We start from the raw sequence: 20199 nt of genomic DNA, 5'->3' as shown, positions 1-20199 counted from the left end.
CAAGACTGACACGGATTTTGATCAAAGTGAAATGTAAAGTTTGTTTTACCTTCTCTTTAAACTGTATTCACTGGGAGTGAGTTTCCCTTGTCCACAGATGAAATGCAGGCCAATGATTCTCAGATACTAGATGCTCCTACAGTCACATTAAGTCATAAACACAACCTTAATTCAGAAATTTGCGTATTTAGAGCCACAGACAATTTGAATTTCTCCTCTTGCTCAGTTCAGGACTGCTTCAGACTGAAAAATCTGCCTGAGCGAGAGAGGCTCTGTCAGTAACTTCCTGCTGCATAATAAACCTAGTGACTTGAAACAATAATCATTATTTGTTCACAAGTCTGTGGATCAGCAATTTGGACAAGGTTCAGTGATGTGATTCTTTTATTGGTCTGAGCTGAACTCATTCATAACTCGTTCATGGGTCAGTAATCAGCTGGCAGTCAGTAACCTCACATACATATCTGGTTGTTGGCTGGGGCACTGGGATACATATTTCTCATCCTCCAACAGGCTGGCCCAGGTTTATTCACATGGTGGTAGTCACAGGATTTCCAAGGCCAGCAAAAGAGGGCAAGCCCCAAATATACAAATGCTTTAAGCATCTTCCAGATTTGGCCAAAGAAAGGCAATCTGGAAGGTTTGGAGAAATAGACTCCACCTTTTGATGAAACAGTCTGTAATACTGCATTTCAAGGGGAAGGATTGTGTCCAATTTTGCAATCTACCACAAAGAATTTGAACTTCTATTGAATACTTTTTACCCTCTCATGTAATCTCTGTGTCTCTGGCTACTATTCACTTTCTGCCAGAATCAAAAAAGGAAGAAGGAAGAGAGATGAGGGGATGGCTGTTTACTCAGCAAGGTGACTGCTGGCTCCCTGGACCTGGCAAACAGCTAAAGTTGACTCTTGTGCGGGACACAGTCACGATTTCCTCAGTGGTTCTTGTCACTAGAAATCTCTATCGTTCTTGAACTTTGCCAGATGTACTTGTAGTCTGAGTGCTTGCTTGTGATTTCTCCCTTGGCCCCAGGCATCCAGTTTCAGACCTCCAGCCTCTTGAACAGAACCCAAGACAACCTGATACCTGCTCTCTCTCTGCACCGTGTCTCACATCTAGTCAATAGAATATACTACCATGTCTTTGTCCTGACAGATTCCAGAACTGCAGGAAAATCTCAACACAGCAACATCCCAGATCTGCCATCAAAACAGTTCAGCAGGCTTTCTCTTGCTCTCTTGGTTTCCTGAGTGGGAGTCAGATCTGGGTTCTCAATCTATGTTAGCTTTATTGGTCATACAAATAGCACCAAGTCTCTGTTTCTTCTATATCAACAAATTTCAAAGTTTTCAGTGGGTTCCTCCAGGCTTTGGGTTAGGAAGTGGCACTCTCACCCACTCATCCCTCCCCCAAAGGAAGGAGCAGGGACTTCCAGCTTAGAGAGACTGTCTCCAAAGAAATCATTTCACCAGTCTGTTCTCTTTCATTTTTTTCTGATCCCTGCTTATGTCTCTGATCTGGCTGAGGGGTACAGGAGTCATGGAACAGATTCCATTTGTAAAATCTGCATATGGTGTAAGTATTGGCAGAGAATATTTATTCCCTTTGTAAATTCTGCATATGGGGTGTGTGTGTGTGTGTGTGTGTGTGTGTGTGTGTGTGTGTGTTGGGGCTGGTGATGGATCCTATTGGTGTCTTAGTGAAAATTACTGGGGCAAGAAGGATTCCATCCTGATAGGAAGGGAGGAAAGGAAGCGGGAAGGAAGGAAGGAGGCAGGAAGGAAGGGAGGGAGGAAGGGAAGAAGGGAAAAAGGAAATCCACTTTTTTAGTATCTCATTTTAGAGCCTACTCATCTGTATTTTGTAGGTGTTGACTTCAGTACACAGAGCAAACAAGGTGATTACACATATATACTTTATAGACTGCCATCTTCAGTGCTGAAATCTTTATTTTATTTTCTAAGATGAGCTATATCCTGGCCTCTTTTTTATGTGATACTAAAATCCCCAGAACCAACAAAACAAACTGGAAAATTCCTTCATTTGAACAGCTCATGGGTCTTGACTTGCAGGATTTTGAAAAGAAGGGCTATTTAGGGATGCCCAACCATGCAGGCAGACCTAAGGAACAATTGCCTGGAAACTCATGTGAAGTTAAATTGGCAATCAGCTCTAGCATTTCTTATGGCAGAGCTGCCTATTGGGTAAATAATATGAATTTTATAAAAACATTCATAAATGTAAATTCACACAAGAGACTGAAATGGCTCCTTAGGGTTAAATGAAATACATATTAACAACACTTATGAATAGTAAATAGCATGCACTTTTAAAATGTGCTCAATATGTATTTACATAATAGCCTGTAAGAGTTCCACTGTCAAGTAAATAATACTGTAGTCGCTCTTAAAAGTCTTTAATTACCTACAGTATTTGCAAAGTACACCATAATGGATTTCTGGTTTGTGTCAGCACTCCACTCTCCTCTCAAATTTGTTCCTTTTCTCTTCTCCCTGGTTTCAAATGCATATGTATTTATGAAAATAATTTTAAATTGGCATTGAAAGAAACCACCCATCTAGATAGAAAGGACTTGAATGGTTTCACTTACGTGAGAAGGGAACTTTTAAAGTGAGATGGCAATATCATGCTGACAGCGTACCCATAAAGAACATCTTATAAATGAAAACAAGTAAACAAAAAAGGGAGCTCCTGAAGGGTGATGGAGCAGTCAACTGGTGGCAGACTCTGCTTTGGCGGACTGCAGCCAGTGTTTCAGTCCTCGCTTTCAGATCCATTTCTCGTTCTTCCACTGTATCATAGAGATTTACCCCCTGCAAACTGCTTCCCAGTCCCTGTTACCAGCTCGTTTCTGGTTCCTTTAGGGCAATGGGAAGTACTGGCTGGAGGCTGGAAGTCTGAAGGAAGAGTCCTTCCTTCTTCTCTCCGCTTCAGGCATGTGTCCAACAATGGCTATGGTGGTGCCACGCACCTTTGCTGACCTTCCTTCCAGTGTACCCCACAGGCCTACGGCGGCTCCGTGTCCATAGTGGCTCAGGCTCCTGGGCTCCAGGTGCCTTGCTTCCTCTCTCCAATCCTCAAGGTGGTGGCAACTTCCTGCAGTGGCTCATCTCTGTGTTGCCTCTTCTTCTCTGGGTTGACCTTCCAGTTCTTCTTACCTCTAGTAACCAATAGCCCAGCTTAATGAACGCTAGTGAATTACTTGGTGTGATAAGCTTTGTTTTCTTGCGTGGTCTCTGACTGGTAAAACTGGTGTGTAGAAGTTCTCTTCTTTGAAGAAATTGTCTAGGTGCAGTCAAAGATATAATTGCCCTCTTTCTTACTCTCTGTCTCTTGTGACTTCATATCACATCTGTTAGAATCCACCTGATATTTTTAGGTGGCCTTTTAGGAGGAAGGAGGAAAATTTAGATCTTATGTTAGACATAATAAAGATAAGCCTAGATATTCAAAGCCAACTCCTTAAAAAGACAGCATTGCTCCAGAAACTTCATTAATATCTCATTAATGCAAATACAAAAAAAATGTTGTATTGGACCAGTTTTGGTCTTGCCTCCAGCTTTCAGAGATGCTTGCTTACCATAGCAATGGAAGTCAGTGAAATGGTGGTGGAGGAGAGCTTGATAAAATGATGTGCCTCAACTGGAGGTATTCAATTTTTGTTTTTTAACTGAGTCCATATGAGTTGCACAAAACACAGTTGTTGCCAAATCTGGCCCTCTGGGCTGCCCCTTTGGGACTTTTTCAAATGACTGCTTCATCTGGCAAGAATCACTGCCCTGCTTTTTTGCCATATTCCCATTCTGTCTCTGCCCCCCTTCCCACCACTGTGATCTGTCACATTCTTACCTTGAATTTCATGGATGCGTGGGTCTTACCCCACCCCCCACCCCTAGTCGGCCAATACCCTACAGCCCTTATGTCCTGTGCTCAATCTCAACCACACTCATTCTCTCTCAATCTCTGTCTTTCCCATCCTATCATGAGAAATGGATAGCATTTGAATTTCCACTATTCATTTTGAAATTTTATCATAGTTAAATTTTTTTTTTGGGGGGGTACACCAAGTTCAATCATCTGTTTTTATACACATATCCCCGTATTCCCTCCCTTATCATAGTTAAATTTTTCACTCTTATGTTATTAAAAGGTATTCAACTACTCCACATTTTTACTTAATGTTTACAGCAAATGTCACCATTGCTGATTAGGGAGAAATGAGGAAAACATTGAGTGCTTACTATGAGCTGGGTGCTGTTTTAGGTGTTTACGTTAATTTAATCTCATGCGACCCTTACCCCATGATCTTCCTCTCTATGTAATTGTAACTGAGAACAGTGCCCCGGGAGAAAGAGGTTTAATCTAGAATAGGTAGGGGTGGGGGCAGGTGAGGAAAGACACTAAAAACAACTTTCTTAGTTTATGATATTGCCTGGAGCTGAAAGCTATCCTCACTAGAGATGTGTGCGCGCTCAGACTCCTGGAGCTGGGATGGCCCAAGGCAATCATTGAGTCCTGTCTTCTCTACTTATTCTTATTTGTTAAGAATCTGCTCTCCACTAGTTGTTGTCCTAAATACTGGGGATAAACTGGTGAGAGTGATATCCAAGACTCTTTTCCTTGTGGAAACTCTGATTCTATAAGGGGGAGGAGTGAATTCTATAAGTGGATGGACATTAAACAAATTAATAATTACATAAAAAGTTTTGAAAAGTAAACGTAATAAAATAAGGTGCTACAAGAAAAAAATTAGTGGGAGGGAGGCTCAAAAGGGAGGGGATGTGGAGATATATGTATACATATAGCTGATTCACTTTGTTGTACAGCAGAAACTAACGCAACATTGTAAAGCAATTATACTCCAATAAAGATGTGAAAAAAAATTAGCAGAACAAGGAGCAACATTGGATTGGGTGATGAGGTAGAGCCTCTAAGAAGGTAATATTTAAATGACGAGAAGTCAGTCATGTAAAGCTCTGGCGGAGGGGAGTTTCACGTAGCAAGGAAAGCAAGTGTCAAAGCCCTGATTCCAGACAAGCCTGGCTCATTTGCAGAAAGGAAAGAAGGCCCATGTGGCTGGGATCCTAGGGGAGGGGGGAAGAGGAACAGGTTTTAAAGTTAGAGAGACCATCAGGTGATAAATCAGGTTGTGGTTTTGGGGACAAGTAAATTGCTTGAATTTTGTTCCAGGCTCATGTGGACAAGGAAGCGGAGTTTCCAGGAGGTGAAGTGACTTGCTGGATTTTACATGGTTTGGGAGTTGTAGAGATGAAAGGGGAGTTGTAGAGATGAAAACTTCATTCAGTGTGTACCATCTGTATTATTTCTGAAGTATTCATTTTGATGTATTTACCTGCTTAAAAATAACAATTACCAAGGCAAGAATCTCTTGACCCTTTCTTCTTCTTCTTCTTCTTTTTTTTTTTTTTTTTTTTTTTTTTGGTTTCTTGGCTGCAGAAGGTCATTTGGTGTCAGTTTATTTGATATTGTGCTAGTTGACAGAGCAAAGTCTTGCCGGTCCTTAGGCACAGGAGCTCTCAAGGAAAAACACAGGGGCTGTTGGGAGCATGGAGCACACGTAAATCAGTAAGCGGCATTTAGGTGTCGTTTGTCACCTGCAGTTTGTTCAGAGTGCTAAGTGGTGCTGCCCTCTGAAGATACCCGCCTATGCTAGAGCTGTGAAGCTGAGGCCATGCTTGCTTGTGATTGTTAAAGATCCCCTGGCAATTTTTGCAAGAGATGAGGTGTTAATTCCAATGCCCTGGCTCAAATCCAACCCAGGAAATTACTTTTGGCCTACCTAAATTACACTTAGATTTCCAACTGGAAATTAATTCTCAAGTTCTTTCCTGAAAAACATTACTGTTGCAGTGCTACAGGGAGTCCTGGTGTGCCCAAGAATTTCTTCCTCCTCCTACCCATCTCCCCAGCCACTTTCCCTAGCCCACTCCCCAAAATGTGTGCACTTAACCAGCTTGGTTTGATCTGGAAATATCCAGAATCTCTCCGTGCAGCAAAGTGAGACAAATACTCATAATCCTCTGCGTTTCTGGGTGTAAGTTAAACTTCTTTCCATCAACACTATTACCTGCCTTGGAATCCTTAGAGCTAACTTGTGTTTTTATTCCTATTTAGATCAGTCTCCATAAGAAGCCAGGATGTACAAGTGATGCCTTTTCTCCTGGATTGTATATTGTATTCTCTCACTCTCTCTCTCTGGCTTCCGCTCTTGCTCTTAGACACACACACACACACACACACACACACACACACACACACGAACCAGAACTCCTTAATCCTCTTTTCTTCATTGTCAGTTTATTTTCCCCAAAGTACTTCTTGTCATCTAACATATTAAATATTTTATTCATTATTTATTCCCCCACTCACCTTAGAATATGAACACTGTGAGCGAAGGAGTTTTTTTTTTTTTTTTTAACTTCTTTTGTTTACTGTCCATATCCCAGTACTAAAACTAGTGCCTGGCATATAATAGGTGCTCAATAGTGCCTGGCATATAATAGGTGTTAAATAAAGGAACTTTTAAATAACTGCCCCAAGCCTAGTTCTTTAGGTAACAGGTGAGAGATGCATTTGATTGGACTCTCAAAGTACTGTTTGTCCACTTAATCATTTATTATTCATTCAGTCATTTGATGAACATCTACTAGCACCTACTGTATCCAGAAAAATGCAACATGAGGAGGAAGAACAGACATATTCTGATTCTCACAGAGCTCTTAATCTAAATAAGGGAAAACACATGTAAGGAACTAACTGAGGAACTGACTATAAACCAGGGAGATAGAAGCCTATGTCCTGGTAAAGGCTGTAGAATTATGACTCAGTGCTGTTCATGGATAGCTCTATTTGATAAATTCCTCTTATAGCAGGGGAAAAAAATCCCTTTCCTAAAGAGATTGAAGATTCTTTTTATCAGAGAAAACAATCTCTATTATGTTTCCCTTTTCGTGTTATTGGCTAGTCAATGAAAATCTGAATGTAATAATCAATTGCAGGCAGAACTGTATAACAAGTATCTCGTCGATTTCTCTGCTATTCCCTACTTTACATGATTTCTGATTGTTTTCTCTATCTGTATATTAATTGTTGTGTTGTAAGTGTGTACATACACAAACACATGCCTGTGTGTTCGCTGTCATTTAACCTTCCTTAAATTCTGTATAGTATCCGTAGGGCATAGATAATACACAAAGCTTCACAGCTGCAAATGCTGGAGATGAAGTAGTTGGTCCTGCTTATCCATACTAGAACATTAAGCACAGAAAACTCTCAGGTGCTGGGCCCACCAGTCAGCCCCCGACTCCTGTTGAATAACCAAGTTTTGGGAATTTAGTCCAGCCTTTTGCGGATACACTTCTCAGGCTGTGATAAATCTTCATGCCACCTCTTTCACTACAGCACCTCTTGTTGGTTATCTTTTTTTTTTTTTTTTTAATGTATTGGCTGTGTTGGGTCTTCGTTGCTGCATGCGAGCTTTCTCTAGTTGCAACGAGCAGGGGATACTCTTCATTGTGATGGGCAGGCTCCTCAGTATGGTGGCTTCTCTTGTTGCAGGACATGGGCTCTAGGCATGCAGGCTTCAGTAGTTGTGGCACATGGGCTCAATAGTTGTAGCTGGCAGGCTCTAGAGCACAGACTCAGTAGTTGTGGCACATGGGCTTAGCTGTGGGATCATCCCAGCCCAGGGATCGAACCCGTGTCTCCTGCATTGGCAGGCAGATTCTTAACCACTGCGCCACCTAGGAAGTCCCTCTTGTTGGTTATCTTAAACCATTTCATGCACATGCAGATACTGTAAGTTGGAGAGAGAAAGGGGCGGGGGGAACATAGTTTACTCCACAGAACATCCCAAGATTGGCTTTGTGTCCCACCCTCTGCAGAGAGAGCCCTAGTGCTTCTAGTCCACTGGTGTGGACTTTTGTATAAGCTTCATCTCTGTCAACAATTCACTTTCTTGGTTTTACTTTTCTCTCTTTCTTTTAAATATTTACTTTAAATTGATCTTGCTATATTTGTCAGCCACCTTAAATCCATTCTGAAACAAGGTGGGAAACAAACAAACAAATAAAGCTTTATAAAATCAGGGTTTTGAAACCATGTCTGCACATTGAAACACATAGTAAGAACAGAGCTTCCAAAGTAGCATCCTAGACCTACTTATTCAGTGATCAGGTCTGTAAGTCTGTATTTCCAGATGTAAGAGAGAAATGATATATGGTCATTGTCTTAGTTTATTAGCTGCTATGACAATAACATAGACTGGGTTGCTTATAATATCAGAAATCTGTTTCTCACATTTCTAGAGGCTAAGAAGTCCAAGAACAAGGTGCCATCAGATTTGGTGTCTAGTGAAGGCCTGCTTTCTCGTTCACAGACAGCTGTCTTTTCACTGTGTCCTCACATGGCAGGATGGGCAAGGGAGTTCTCTAGGGTCTCTTTTATAAGGACACTAATCTCATTCATGAGGACTCACCACTCATAACCTAATCACCTCCCAAAGACTTTACCTCCTAATACCATTATAGTGGGGGTTAGGTTTCAACATATGAATTTGGGGGAGAAACAAACATTTAGTCCATAGCATTCGACCTCCAGTCCCCTAAAATCCTTCTCACATGCAAAATGCATTCATTACATCCTGACATCCTCAAAGGTCTTAATTTGTTCCAGCATCAACACTAAAATCTAAAACCCCAAATCTCATCTAAATATGATTCAAATCAGATGTGGGTGAGATTCAAAGTATGATTCATCCTAAGGCAAATTATTCTCAAGCTGTGAACCTGTGAAACCATTTAAGTTATGTGCTTCAGAAATACAGTGGTGGGATAGATACAGGATAGATGTTTCAATTCTGAAAGAGAGAAATCATAAAGAAGAAAGGAGTAGACATATCATAGATACTGCAGGTTTCTTTCCAGACCACCACAGTAAGGCAAATATCACAATAATAAAATGTCTCATGAATTTTTTGGTTTTCCAGTACATATAAAAGTTATATTTACACTGGTCTATAGTCTACTAAGTGTGCAATAGCATTATGTCTTGGAAAACAATGTACCTACCTTAATTAAAAAATACTTAATTGCTAAAAAATGCTAGCCATCATCTGAGCCTTCAGTGAGTTGCAATATTTTTGTCGGTGGAGGGTCTTGCCTCACAGTTGATGGCTGCCCACCAATCAGGGTGGTGGTTGCAGAACGTGGGGGTGGCCGTGGCAGTGTCTTAAAATAAGACAACAATGAACTTTGCCGCATCTATTGATGCTTCCTTTCATGAGCAATTTCTTTGTAACATGCAATGCTGTTTGATAGCCCTTTACCCAGAGTAGAACTTCTTTCAAGATTGGAATCAATCCTCTCAAACCCTGCCACTGTTTTATCAGCTAAGTTCTTGTAATATTCTAAATCCTTTGTTGTCACTTCAACAATATGCACAGCACCTTCACCAGGAGCAGATTCCATCTCAAGAAGCCACTCTCTTTGCTCATCTATTAGAAACAACTCCTCATCCATTCAAGTTTCATCCTGAGATTGCAGCAATTCAGTCACATCTTCAGGCTTCACTTCTCATTCTAATTCTCTTGCTAATTCTACCACATCTGCAGTTTTCTCCTCCGCTGAAGGTTTGCACCCCTCAAAGTCATCCATGAGGGTTGGAATCAACTTCTTCCAAATTCCTGTTGTTAGTTGGACCTCTTCCCATGAATCGCAAATGTCTTTAATGACATCTAGAATGGTGAATCCTTTCCAGAAGGTTTTCAATTGACTTTGCCCAGATCCACCAGAGTATTCACTCTCTTTGGCAGCTATAGCCTTATGAAATGAGTTTCTTAAATAATAAGACTTGAAGGTCAAAATCACTCCTTGATCCATGGATTGGAGGATGGATGTTGTGTTAACAGGCATGAAAACAAGATTAATCTCTTTGTGCATCTTCATCAGAGCTCTTGAGTGACCAGGTGCATTGTCAATGGGCAGTAATATTTTGAAAGGAATCTTGTTTTCTGAGCAGTAGGTCTTCACAGTTGTCTTAAAACATTAAGTAAACCATGTTGTAAATAGATGTTCTGTCATCCAAGCTTTTTGTTCCACTTCTAGAGCACAGGCAGAGTAGATTTTACATAATTATTAAGGGCTAAGATTTTTGGAATGATAAATGAGCATTGGCTTCAGCTTAAAGTCACCAGGAGCATTAGCCCCTAACAAGAAATTCAGCTTGTCCTTTGAAGCTCTGAAGCCAGGCATTGACTTCTCCTCGCTAGCTATGAAAGTCCTAGATGGCATCTTCTTCCAATAGAAGGCTGTTTTATCTACAGTGACAACCTGTTGTTTTGTGTAGCCACCTTCATTAATTATCTTAGCTAGATCTTCTGGATAACTGGCTGCAACTTTTACATCAACACTCGCTGCTTCACTCTGCACTTTTATGTTATGGAGATGGCTTTTTTCCTTAAACCCCATGAACCAATCTAGCTTCAAACTTTTCTTCTGCAGCTTCCTCATGTCTCTCAGCCTTCATAGAATTGAAGAATTAGGACTTTGTCTGGTTTAGGCTTTGGCTTAAAGAAACATGTGGCTGATTTGATCTCCCATCTATACCACTAAAACTTTCTTCACGTCAGCAATAAGGCTGTTTCATTTTCTTATCATTCATATGTTCACTGGAGTAGCATTTTTAATTTCCTCCAAGAACTTTTTCTTTGCATTCGCAACCTGGCTAACTGGCACAAAAGGCCTAACTTTCAGCCTCTCTTGGCTTTTGACCTGCCTTCCTCACTAAGCTTAATTGTTTCTAGCTTTTGCTTTAAAGTGAGAGACATGTGACTCTTCTTTTCACTTGAACACGTAGAAGCCATTACAGGGTTATTAGTTGGCCTAATTTCAATATTGTTCTGTCTCAGGGAATAGGGAGGCCCAAAGAGTAGGAGAAAGATGGGGGAAAAACCAGTTAGTGGAGTAGTCAGGAGGCACACACAACACTTATTAAGTTCACTGTCTTATATGGGTGCAGTTCATAGTGCTCACAAACAATTAGAGTTGTAACATCAAAGTAGCTGATCTTAGATCACCATAAGAAATAATAATAATGAAAAAGTCTGAAACATTTTGAAAATTACCAATATGTGACACAGACAGGAAGTGAGTAAGTGCTGTCGGAAAAATGGCACCAATAGACTTGCTCAAGATACGGTTGCCACAACCCTTAAATTTGGGGGGAAAAATTTTAAAGTGCAATAAAATGAGGTATAGCTGTAATTGTTCCCAAGTAAGTCCAAAATCTAAAGCAAATTCCATGAGATCTTAAGGCCTAAGAATAACCCTCTTTGGCTCAATGCTCTGCCCTACTGCCCACAAGATGGAGATCCCACCATTTTAACCTACTAATGTAGTGGTTCTGTCCCCATAGCTTTGGTGGGGCAGGGGCTGGGCCCCCAAGACTCTGGGTGGCCCTGCTCCCTCCCGGCTTTGGGTGAAGGTCATCTGGTCTGTTGAAAACTAGGCCATGGTCCCCCCACCCCATCTTTTTGAAACCAAGGAGACAACCCTGATGATCTCTGAACTACTTTTGAGGTCATTTTTCTGTTGTCCTAGAGAGTAGTTCCTGGCTTCTGTTGAGATGGCTGATCTACACTAATCTCCTTATCAAAAGGTCAGTTGGCCACACCCTTGGTGTTCTCACCCTCTCATTTTTTAGAACATGGAAAGGCTGAGAACTCTCCAAATCTTTAAGTTCTGCTTCTTTTTGCTTAACAATTCTGTCTTTAAGTCATTTCTTTCTTCTTGTATTTTAATGTAAGCAATCAGGAGGAGTCAAGCCACACCTCCAACACTTTGCACAGAAATAGCTTCAGTTAAATCCAATTTTATCACTCACAAGCTTTACCTTGTGTAAAACACTAGAATGTGAACATAACTTAGCCAACTTTGTAACAAGAATCACCTTTCCTTCAGGTACTAGTAGCACGTTTCTCATGTCCATCTGAGATCTCATCAGAACAGCCCTGTCATACATGTGTCTTCCAACATTCTGTTCAGGATTACCTAGGTACTCTCTAAGAACACTGAGCCTTTCTCTACAGCTCATTGCCTTTAAAGTTCTGTTTATGGCAGTGTACCTCAAAACTTTCCCAGTCTCTACCCATCACGCAGTTGCAAAGGCACTCCACATTTTTAGGTATTTGTTACAGCAATACTCTACTTATTGTTAACAATTTTTTAGTCCATTTGCATTGCTATATCAACAACAACAAACAAAACATAGATTGGTGGCTTATGAAAACAGAAACTTATTTCTCACAGTTCTGTACTCTGAGAAGTCCCAGGTCAAGGTGCCAGAAGATTTGGTGTTTTGTGAGAGCACACTTCCTGGTACATAGAGAGGTGTCTTTTTGCTGTGTCCTTACATGGCAGAAGGGCAAGGGAGCTCTCTGGGGTCTCTTTTTTAGCAGCACTAATGCTATTCATAGTGTTCTGCCTTCATGACTTAATCATCTTCCAAAGGCTCTGTCTCCTAATACCATCATATTAGGGATTAGGTTTCAATATGTGAATTTTGGAGAGACACAAGCATTCAGTCTATAGCATACATGTATAAGCTCCCTGGGTGTTTTGGATCCCAGGATGAATCATTCCTCAAATCTTTGGATAGTAGAAATATCCCTTTGTTTCACAATAAATCCATTTGCATTCTACTACTACTCACATGGGTATCATCCAACCCATAACCAACCTACAGGTAAAACAGTCCTAATTGTACATATTTCTGTAACTCCAAGTTGTGCAGGCTTAAATTATATTATAACTCTCATTTGATTGCATTGACTATACTTCTAACACAATGTTAAATAATAATTCCTGACTTCAAAGAAATGTCCCCATGGAAAACTAGTATTTGCCCATTTAGAGCTGTTCTATTTCTCTACCAGTGAATATATGTATAGATATAGATAGATTAATCATGTTATAATAGCACTCACAAATTCCTATTTTTATTGAGTTTTTTTCCATCAGGAATTATACTTAAATTTTGTCGAACTTTTTATAAGCATCTAGAGCTATATGAGCTTTCTCTTTGAGCTGTAAATACAGGAAATATACGATTTTCTATATTTGAACTATACCTGGATGAAAAATACACATGTTCAATGCATTGTCGAATTCCATTTGTTAATATTTTATTTAAAATTTTTACCTCTATTTGTGTAACTAAGATTGTTCTACAGATTTGCGTGTGGGGGGAGGAGGGGGTAAGCTAAATTTATCAGTTCTAAAGCCAGTATCTAATTTAATAGGGAAACACTGGAAATATTTTCCTAAAGTCAAGAAAAAGGCAAGAATACTAACTATCTTTGCTACTACATAAGAAATTAGAGGTGTGAGAATTGGAAAAGAGCTAAAACTATCTCTATGTGTGCATGAGATAACAGTATACTTGGAAAAATCCATGAGAATAAATGATAAAAATAAACAATAAATGAAAAAATCAAAAGCTTTACTATGTATAAACTATGATTGTTTAGAGGATATAATAAAAGAAAAACTCCGTTATACAATAGTGACAGAATTGTTAGTAATAAAGTTAACGTGAAATAGACAAAATCTATAAGAAATAAACTTCACAATTCTTTGAAGAACACAAAACTAGCCTTAAATAAAGAGAAAGACTTGCTCTTGGTGGGCATCTCACCATTACAGAGATGGTAGTTCTCCCCAAGTTAATATGTAAATATAATGCAATTGTAATAAAACACAAACAGTATTGCTTTGTCTTGTTTGGTTTTATTTTGGAATTAGAGAATGTGATTATAAAGTTTACATGGAAAAGAAACTTGAAAAATTACTTGGAAAAGCCCTCAAAAAGAACAACAGAGAGACAGTCAAGATGGCAGAGTAGGAGGACATGTGCTTACTCCTTCTTGCAAGAGCACCAGGATTACAACTAACTGCTGAATAGTCATCAACAGAAAGACACTGGAACTCACCAAAAGAGACACTCCATATCCAGAAACAAAGGAGAAGCCACAATGAGACAGTAGGAGGGGTGCAATTGCATTAAAATCAAATCCCATAAATGCTGGGTGGGTGATTCACAGATTGGAGAACAGTTACACCACAGAAGTCCACCCACTAAAGTGAGGGTTCTGAGCCCCACATCAGGCTTTCCAACCTGGGAGTCCAGCAACAGGAGAAGGAATCCCCAGAGAATCAGACTTTGAAAGCCAGTGGGATTTGATTGCAGGACACACAAAGGACTGGGGGAAACAGAGACTCTATTCTTGGAAGGCAGACAAAAAATAGTGTGCTCACCACGACCCGGGGGAAGGAGCAGTGACCCCATAGGAGTCTGAACCAGACCTACCTACTGGTGTTTGAGGGTTGCCTGCAGAGGTGGGGGGCAGCTGTGGCTCACCGAGGGGACAGGGACACTGGCGACAGGGGTTCTTGGAAGTGCTCATTAGTGTAAGCCCTCCCAGAGTCTGCCATTACCCCACCAAAAAGCCTGTAATTTCCAGCGCTGGGTAGCTTCAAGCCAAACAACCAACAAGGTGGGAACACAGCCCCACCAATAGGCAGAGAAAAGATTAAAGTTTAACTGAGCTCTGCCCACCCAGCTCAACCAACCATCAGTCCCTCCCATCGGAAAGCACCCACGAGCCTCCTAGATAGCTTCCTCCACAAGAGGGCAGACAGCAGTATCAAGCAGTATCAGCAGTATTTCATTCTGTGGAACTGAAAACCACAGCCACAGAAAGATAGAGAAAATGAAAAGGCAGAGGACTTTGTACCAGAAGAAGGGACAAGATAAAACCCCCAAAAAACAACTAAATGAAGAGGAGATAGTCACCCTTCCAGAAAAAGAAATCAGAATAATGATGGTAAAGATGATCCAAGACTTTGAAAAAAGACTGGATGCAAAAATCAAAAAGTTGCAAGAAAAGTTTATCAAAGACCTAGACGAATTAAAGAACAAACAAACAGAGATATGCAACACAATAACTGAAATGAAAAATACACTAGAAGGAACCAATAGCAGATTAACTGAGGCAGAAGGACGAATAAGTGACCTGGAAGACAGAATGGTGAAAATCACTGATATGGAAAAGAATAAAGAAAAAAGAACTGAAGACAGCCTAAGAGACCTCTGGGACAATGTTAAATGCACCAACATTCACATTATAGGGATCCCAGAAGGAGACGAGAGAGAGAAAGGACCCAAGAAAATATTGGAAGAGATTATAGTCAAAAATTTCCCTAACATGGGAAAGGAAATAGCTACCCAAGTCCAGGAAGTGCAGAGAGACCCAAGCAGGATAAACCCAAGGAGAAACATGCCAAGACGTATAGTAGTCAAATTGACAAAAATTAAAAACAGAGAAAAGTTATTAAAAGCAACAAAGGAAAAACAACAAATAACATACAAGGGCACTCCCATAAGGGTAACAGCTGATTTCTCAGCAGAAACTCTGCAAGCCAGAAGGCAGTGGCATGATATATTTAAAGTGATGACAGGGAAGAACCTACAACCAAGAATACTCTACCCAGCAAGGATCTCATTCAGATTTGATGGAGAAATCAAAAGCTTTACAGACAAGCAAGAGCTAAGAGGATTCAGCACCACCAAACCAGCCCTACAACAAATACTAAAGGAACTTCTCTAAGCGGGAAACATAGAGAAGGAAAGGGCCTACAAAAACAAAACAAAACAGTTAAGAAAATGGTAATAGGAACATACATATCGATAATTACCTTGAATGTAAATGGACTAAATGCACCAACGAAAAGACCCAAAGTGGCTGAATGGATACAAAAACAAGACTCATATATATGCTGTCTCGAAGAGACCCACTTCAGACCTAGGGACACATGCAGACTGAAAGTGAGGGGATGGAAAAAGATATTCCATGCAAATGGAAATCAAAAGAAAGCTGGAGTAGCGATACTTATGCATGATAAAATAGACTTTAAAATAAAAAAATGTTACAACAAGAGACAAGAAAGGACATTACATAAAGATCAATGGATCCATCCAAGAAGAGGCAATAACAATTGTAAATATATATGCACCCAACATAGGAGCACCTATATAGATAAGGCAAATGCAACAACTATGAAACAGGAAATTGACAGTAACACAATCATAGTGGGGGACTTTAACACCCCACTTACACCAATGGACAGGTCTTCCAGACAGAAAATTAATAACAAAACACAAGCTTTACATGACACAATAAACCAGCTGGATTTAATAGATATCTATAGGACATTACATCCAAAAACAGCAGATTACACATTCTTCCCAAGTGCACATGGAACATTCTCCAGGATAGATCACATTTTGGGTCACAAATCAAGCCTAGGTAAATTTAAGAAACTTGAAATCGTATCAAGCATCTTTTCCAACCACAGTGCTATGAGATTAGAAATCAAATACAGGAAGAAAACTGTAAAAAACACAAGCACACGGAGGCTAAACAATACGCTACTAAATAACCAACAGATCACTGAAGAAATCAAAGAGGAAATCAAAAAATACCTAGAGACAAATGACAATGAAAACACAATGATCCAAAACCTATGGGATGCAACAAAAGCAGTTCTAAGAGGGAAGTTTATAGCAATACAATCCTACCTCAAGAAACAAGAAAAATCCCAAATAAACAATCTAACCTTACACCTAAAGAAACTAGAGAAAGAAGAGCAAAGAAAACCCAAAGTTAGTTGAAGGAAAGAAATCATAAAGATCAAAGCAGAAACAGATGAAATAGAAATAAAGAAAACAATAGCAAAAATCAATAAAACTAAAAGCTGGTTCTTTGAGAAGGTAAATAAAATTGATAAACCTCTAGCAAGACTCAACAAGAAAAAGAGGGAGAGGACTCAAATCAATAAAATTAGAAATGAAACAGGAGAAGTTAAAATGGACACCACAGAAATAAAAAACACCATAAGAGACTTCTACAAGCAACTATGTGCCAATAAAATGGACAACCTGGATGAAATGGACAGATTCTTAGAAAGGTATAACCTTCCAAGACTGAATCAGGAAGACATAGAGAATGTGAACAGACCAATCACAAGGAATGAAATTGAAACTGTGATTAAAAATCTCCCAACAAACCAAAGTCCAGGACCAGAAGGATTCACAGGTGAATTTTTTCAAACATTTAGAGAAGAGCTAACACCCATCCTTCTCAAGCTCTTCCAAAAATTGCAGAGGAAGGAACATTCCCAAGCTGATTCTACGAGGCCACCATCACCCAGATACCAAAACCAGACAAAGATTCTTAAAAAAAAAAAAGAAAATTACAGACCAATATCACTGATGAATTTAGATGCAAAAATCCTCAACAAAATGCTAGCCAACAGAATCCACCAACACATTAAAAGGATCATACACCGTGATCAAATGGGGTTTATCCCTGGAATGCAAGGATTCTTCAATATATGCAAATCAATCAATGTGATACACCACATTAACAAACTGAAGGATAAAAACCACATGATCATCTCAATAGATGCAGAAAAAGCTTTTGACAAAATTCAACACCCATTTCTGATAAAAACTCTCCAGAAAGTGGGCAGAGAGGGAACCTCCCTCAACATAATAAAGGCCATAAATGACAAACCCACAGCAAACATCATTCTTAATGGTGAAAACCTGAAAGCATTCCCTCTAAGAGCATGAAGAAGACAAGGATGTCCACTCTCACCACTACTATTCAACATAGTTTTGGAAGTCCTTGCCACAAGAATCAGAGAAGAAATAAAAGGAATCCAAATTGGAAAAAGAAGTAAAACTGTCAGTGTTTGCAGATGACATGATACTATACATAGACAATCCTAAAGATGCCACCAGAAAACTACTTGAGCTAGTCAAGTTGCAGGATACAAAATTAACACATGGAAATCTCTTGCATTTCTATACACTAACAATGAAAGATCAGAAAGAGAAATTAAGGAAGCAATTCCATTTACTATTGCAACAAAAAGAATAAAGTACCTAGGAATACACCAATTAAGGAGGGAAAAGACCTGTACTCAGAAAACTATAAGACACTAAGGAAAGAAATCAAAGATGACACAAACAGATGGAGAGATATACCGTGTTCTTGGATTGAAAGAATCAACATTGTGAAAATGACTATACTACCCAAACAATTTGCAGAGTCAATGCAATCCCGATCAAATTACCAATGGCATTTTTCACAGAACTAGAACAAGAAATCTTATGATTTGTATGGAAACACAAAAGACCCCGAATAGCCAAAGCAATCTTGAGAAGGAAAGATGGAGTTGGTGGAATCAGGCTTCCTGACTTCAAACTATACTACAAGGCTACAGTGATCAAGACAGTATGGTACTGGCACAAAAACAGAAATATAGCTCAATGGAACAGGATAGAAAGCCCAGAGATAAACTATGGTCAACTAATCTATGACAAAGGAGGCAGGGATATACAATGAAGAAAAGGCAGCCTCTTCAATAAGTGGTGCTGGGAAAACTGGATAGCTACATGTAAAAGAATGAAATTAGAACACTCCCTAACACCATACACAAAAATAAACTCAAAATGGATAAAAGACCTAAATGTAAGGCCAGACACTATAAAACTCCTAGAGGAAAACATAGGCAGAACACCTCTATGATGTAAATCACAGCAAGATCTTCTTTGATACACCCCCCTAGAGTAATGGAAATAAAAACAAAAATAAACAAGTGGGACCTAATGAAACTTCAAAGCTTCTGCACAGCAAAGGAAACTATAAGCAAGAAGAAAAGACAACCCTCAGAATGGGAGAAAATATTTGCAAACAAATCAACAGACAAAGGATTAATCTCCAAAATATATAAACAGTTCATCTAACTCAATATCAAGAAAACAAACAACCCAATCAAAAAATGGGCAGAAGACCTAAATAGGCATTTCTCCAAAGAAGACATACAGATGGCTGAGGCACATGAAAAGCTGCTCAACATCACTAATTATTAGAGAAATGCAAATCAAAACTACAATGAGGTATCACCTCACACTGGTTCAGAATGGGCATCTTCAGAAAGTCTACAAACAGTAAATGCTGGAGAGGGTATGGAGAAAAGGGAATGTTCTTGCACTGTTGGTGGCAATGTAAATTGATACAGCCACTATGGAAAACAGTATGGAGGTTCCTTGCAAAACTAAAAATTGAGTTACCATATGATCCAGCAATCCCACTGCTGGGCATATACCCAAAGAACACCATAATTCAAAAAGGCACATGCCCTCCAATGTTCATTGCAGCACTAGTTACAATAGCCAGGACATGGAAGCAACCTAAATATCCATCAACAGATGAATGGATAAAGAAGATGTGATACATATATACAATGGAATATTACTCTGCTGTAAAAAGGAATCAAACTGGGACATTTGTAGAGACACGAATGGACCTAGAGACTGAAATACAGAGTGAAGTGAGTCAGAAGAAGAAAAACAAATATCATGTATTAACACATATATGCAGAATATAGAAAAATGGTCCAAATCAACCAGTTTGCAAGGCGGAAATAGAAACACAGATGTAGAGAACAAACATATGGACACCAAGTGGGGAAAGCGGGGAAGGTTGGGGGGCGGAAATGAATTGGGAGATAGGGATTGCCATATATACATTAGTAATAAGAACAAAAATACCAAATTTTACACTCTAAATATGTGCAGTTTATTGTGTGTTAACTGTATCTCAATAAAAGTTCTAAAAAAAGGAAAAAAAGAGAAAGAAAAGAAAAAACATACATGGAAAAAAAAAGAACTTCAATAAGGGAGACCATCTTTATCAAATATTTAAGGAAGGTACAAAGTCCCTATAGCCATAACAGTATGGTATTGGTGCATGAATAGACAAACACAATAATGAACGTGAAAGAAGATATAGAAATGGACCCAATCTATTTAATTTATAATGAAAGTATCATCCCAAATTATTGAGAGAAAAAGAAAAGTAGATCTATACCTCACACCACATACCAGAATGCACTGCTAATCAATCAGAGATCTAAATGTAGAGAATGAAATCATACGATTACTACAAGAAAGTCAATGAATTCCTTTATAATCTAGCTGTGGAGAAAACATTTCTAGCTATCTGTAAAAAGCAAGCAAAAACACACA

This window comes from Hippopotamus amphibius, chromosome 2, assembly GCF_030028045.1.
Source record: "Hippopotamus amphibius kiboko isolate mHipAmp2 chromosome 2, mHipAmp2.hap2, whole genome shotgun sequence".
Taxonomy (NCBI): domain Eukaryota; kingdom Metazoa; phylum Chordata; class Mammalia; order Artiodactyla; family Hippopotamidae; genus Hippopotamus; species Hippopotamus amphibius.
This window is presented reverse-complemented; position numbering follows the sequence as displayed.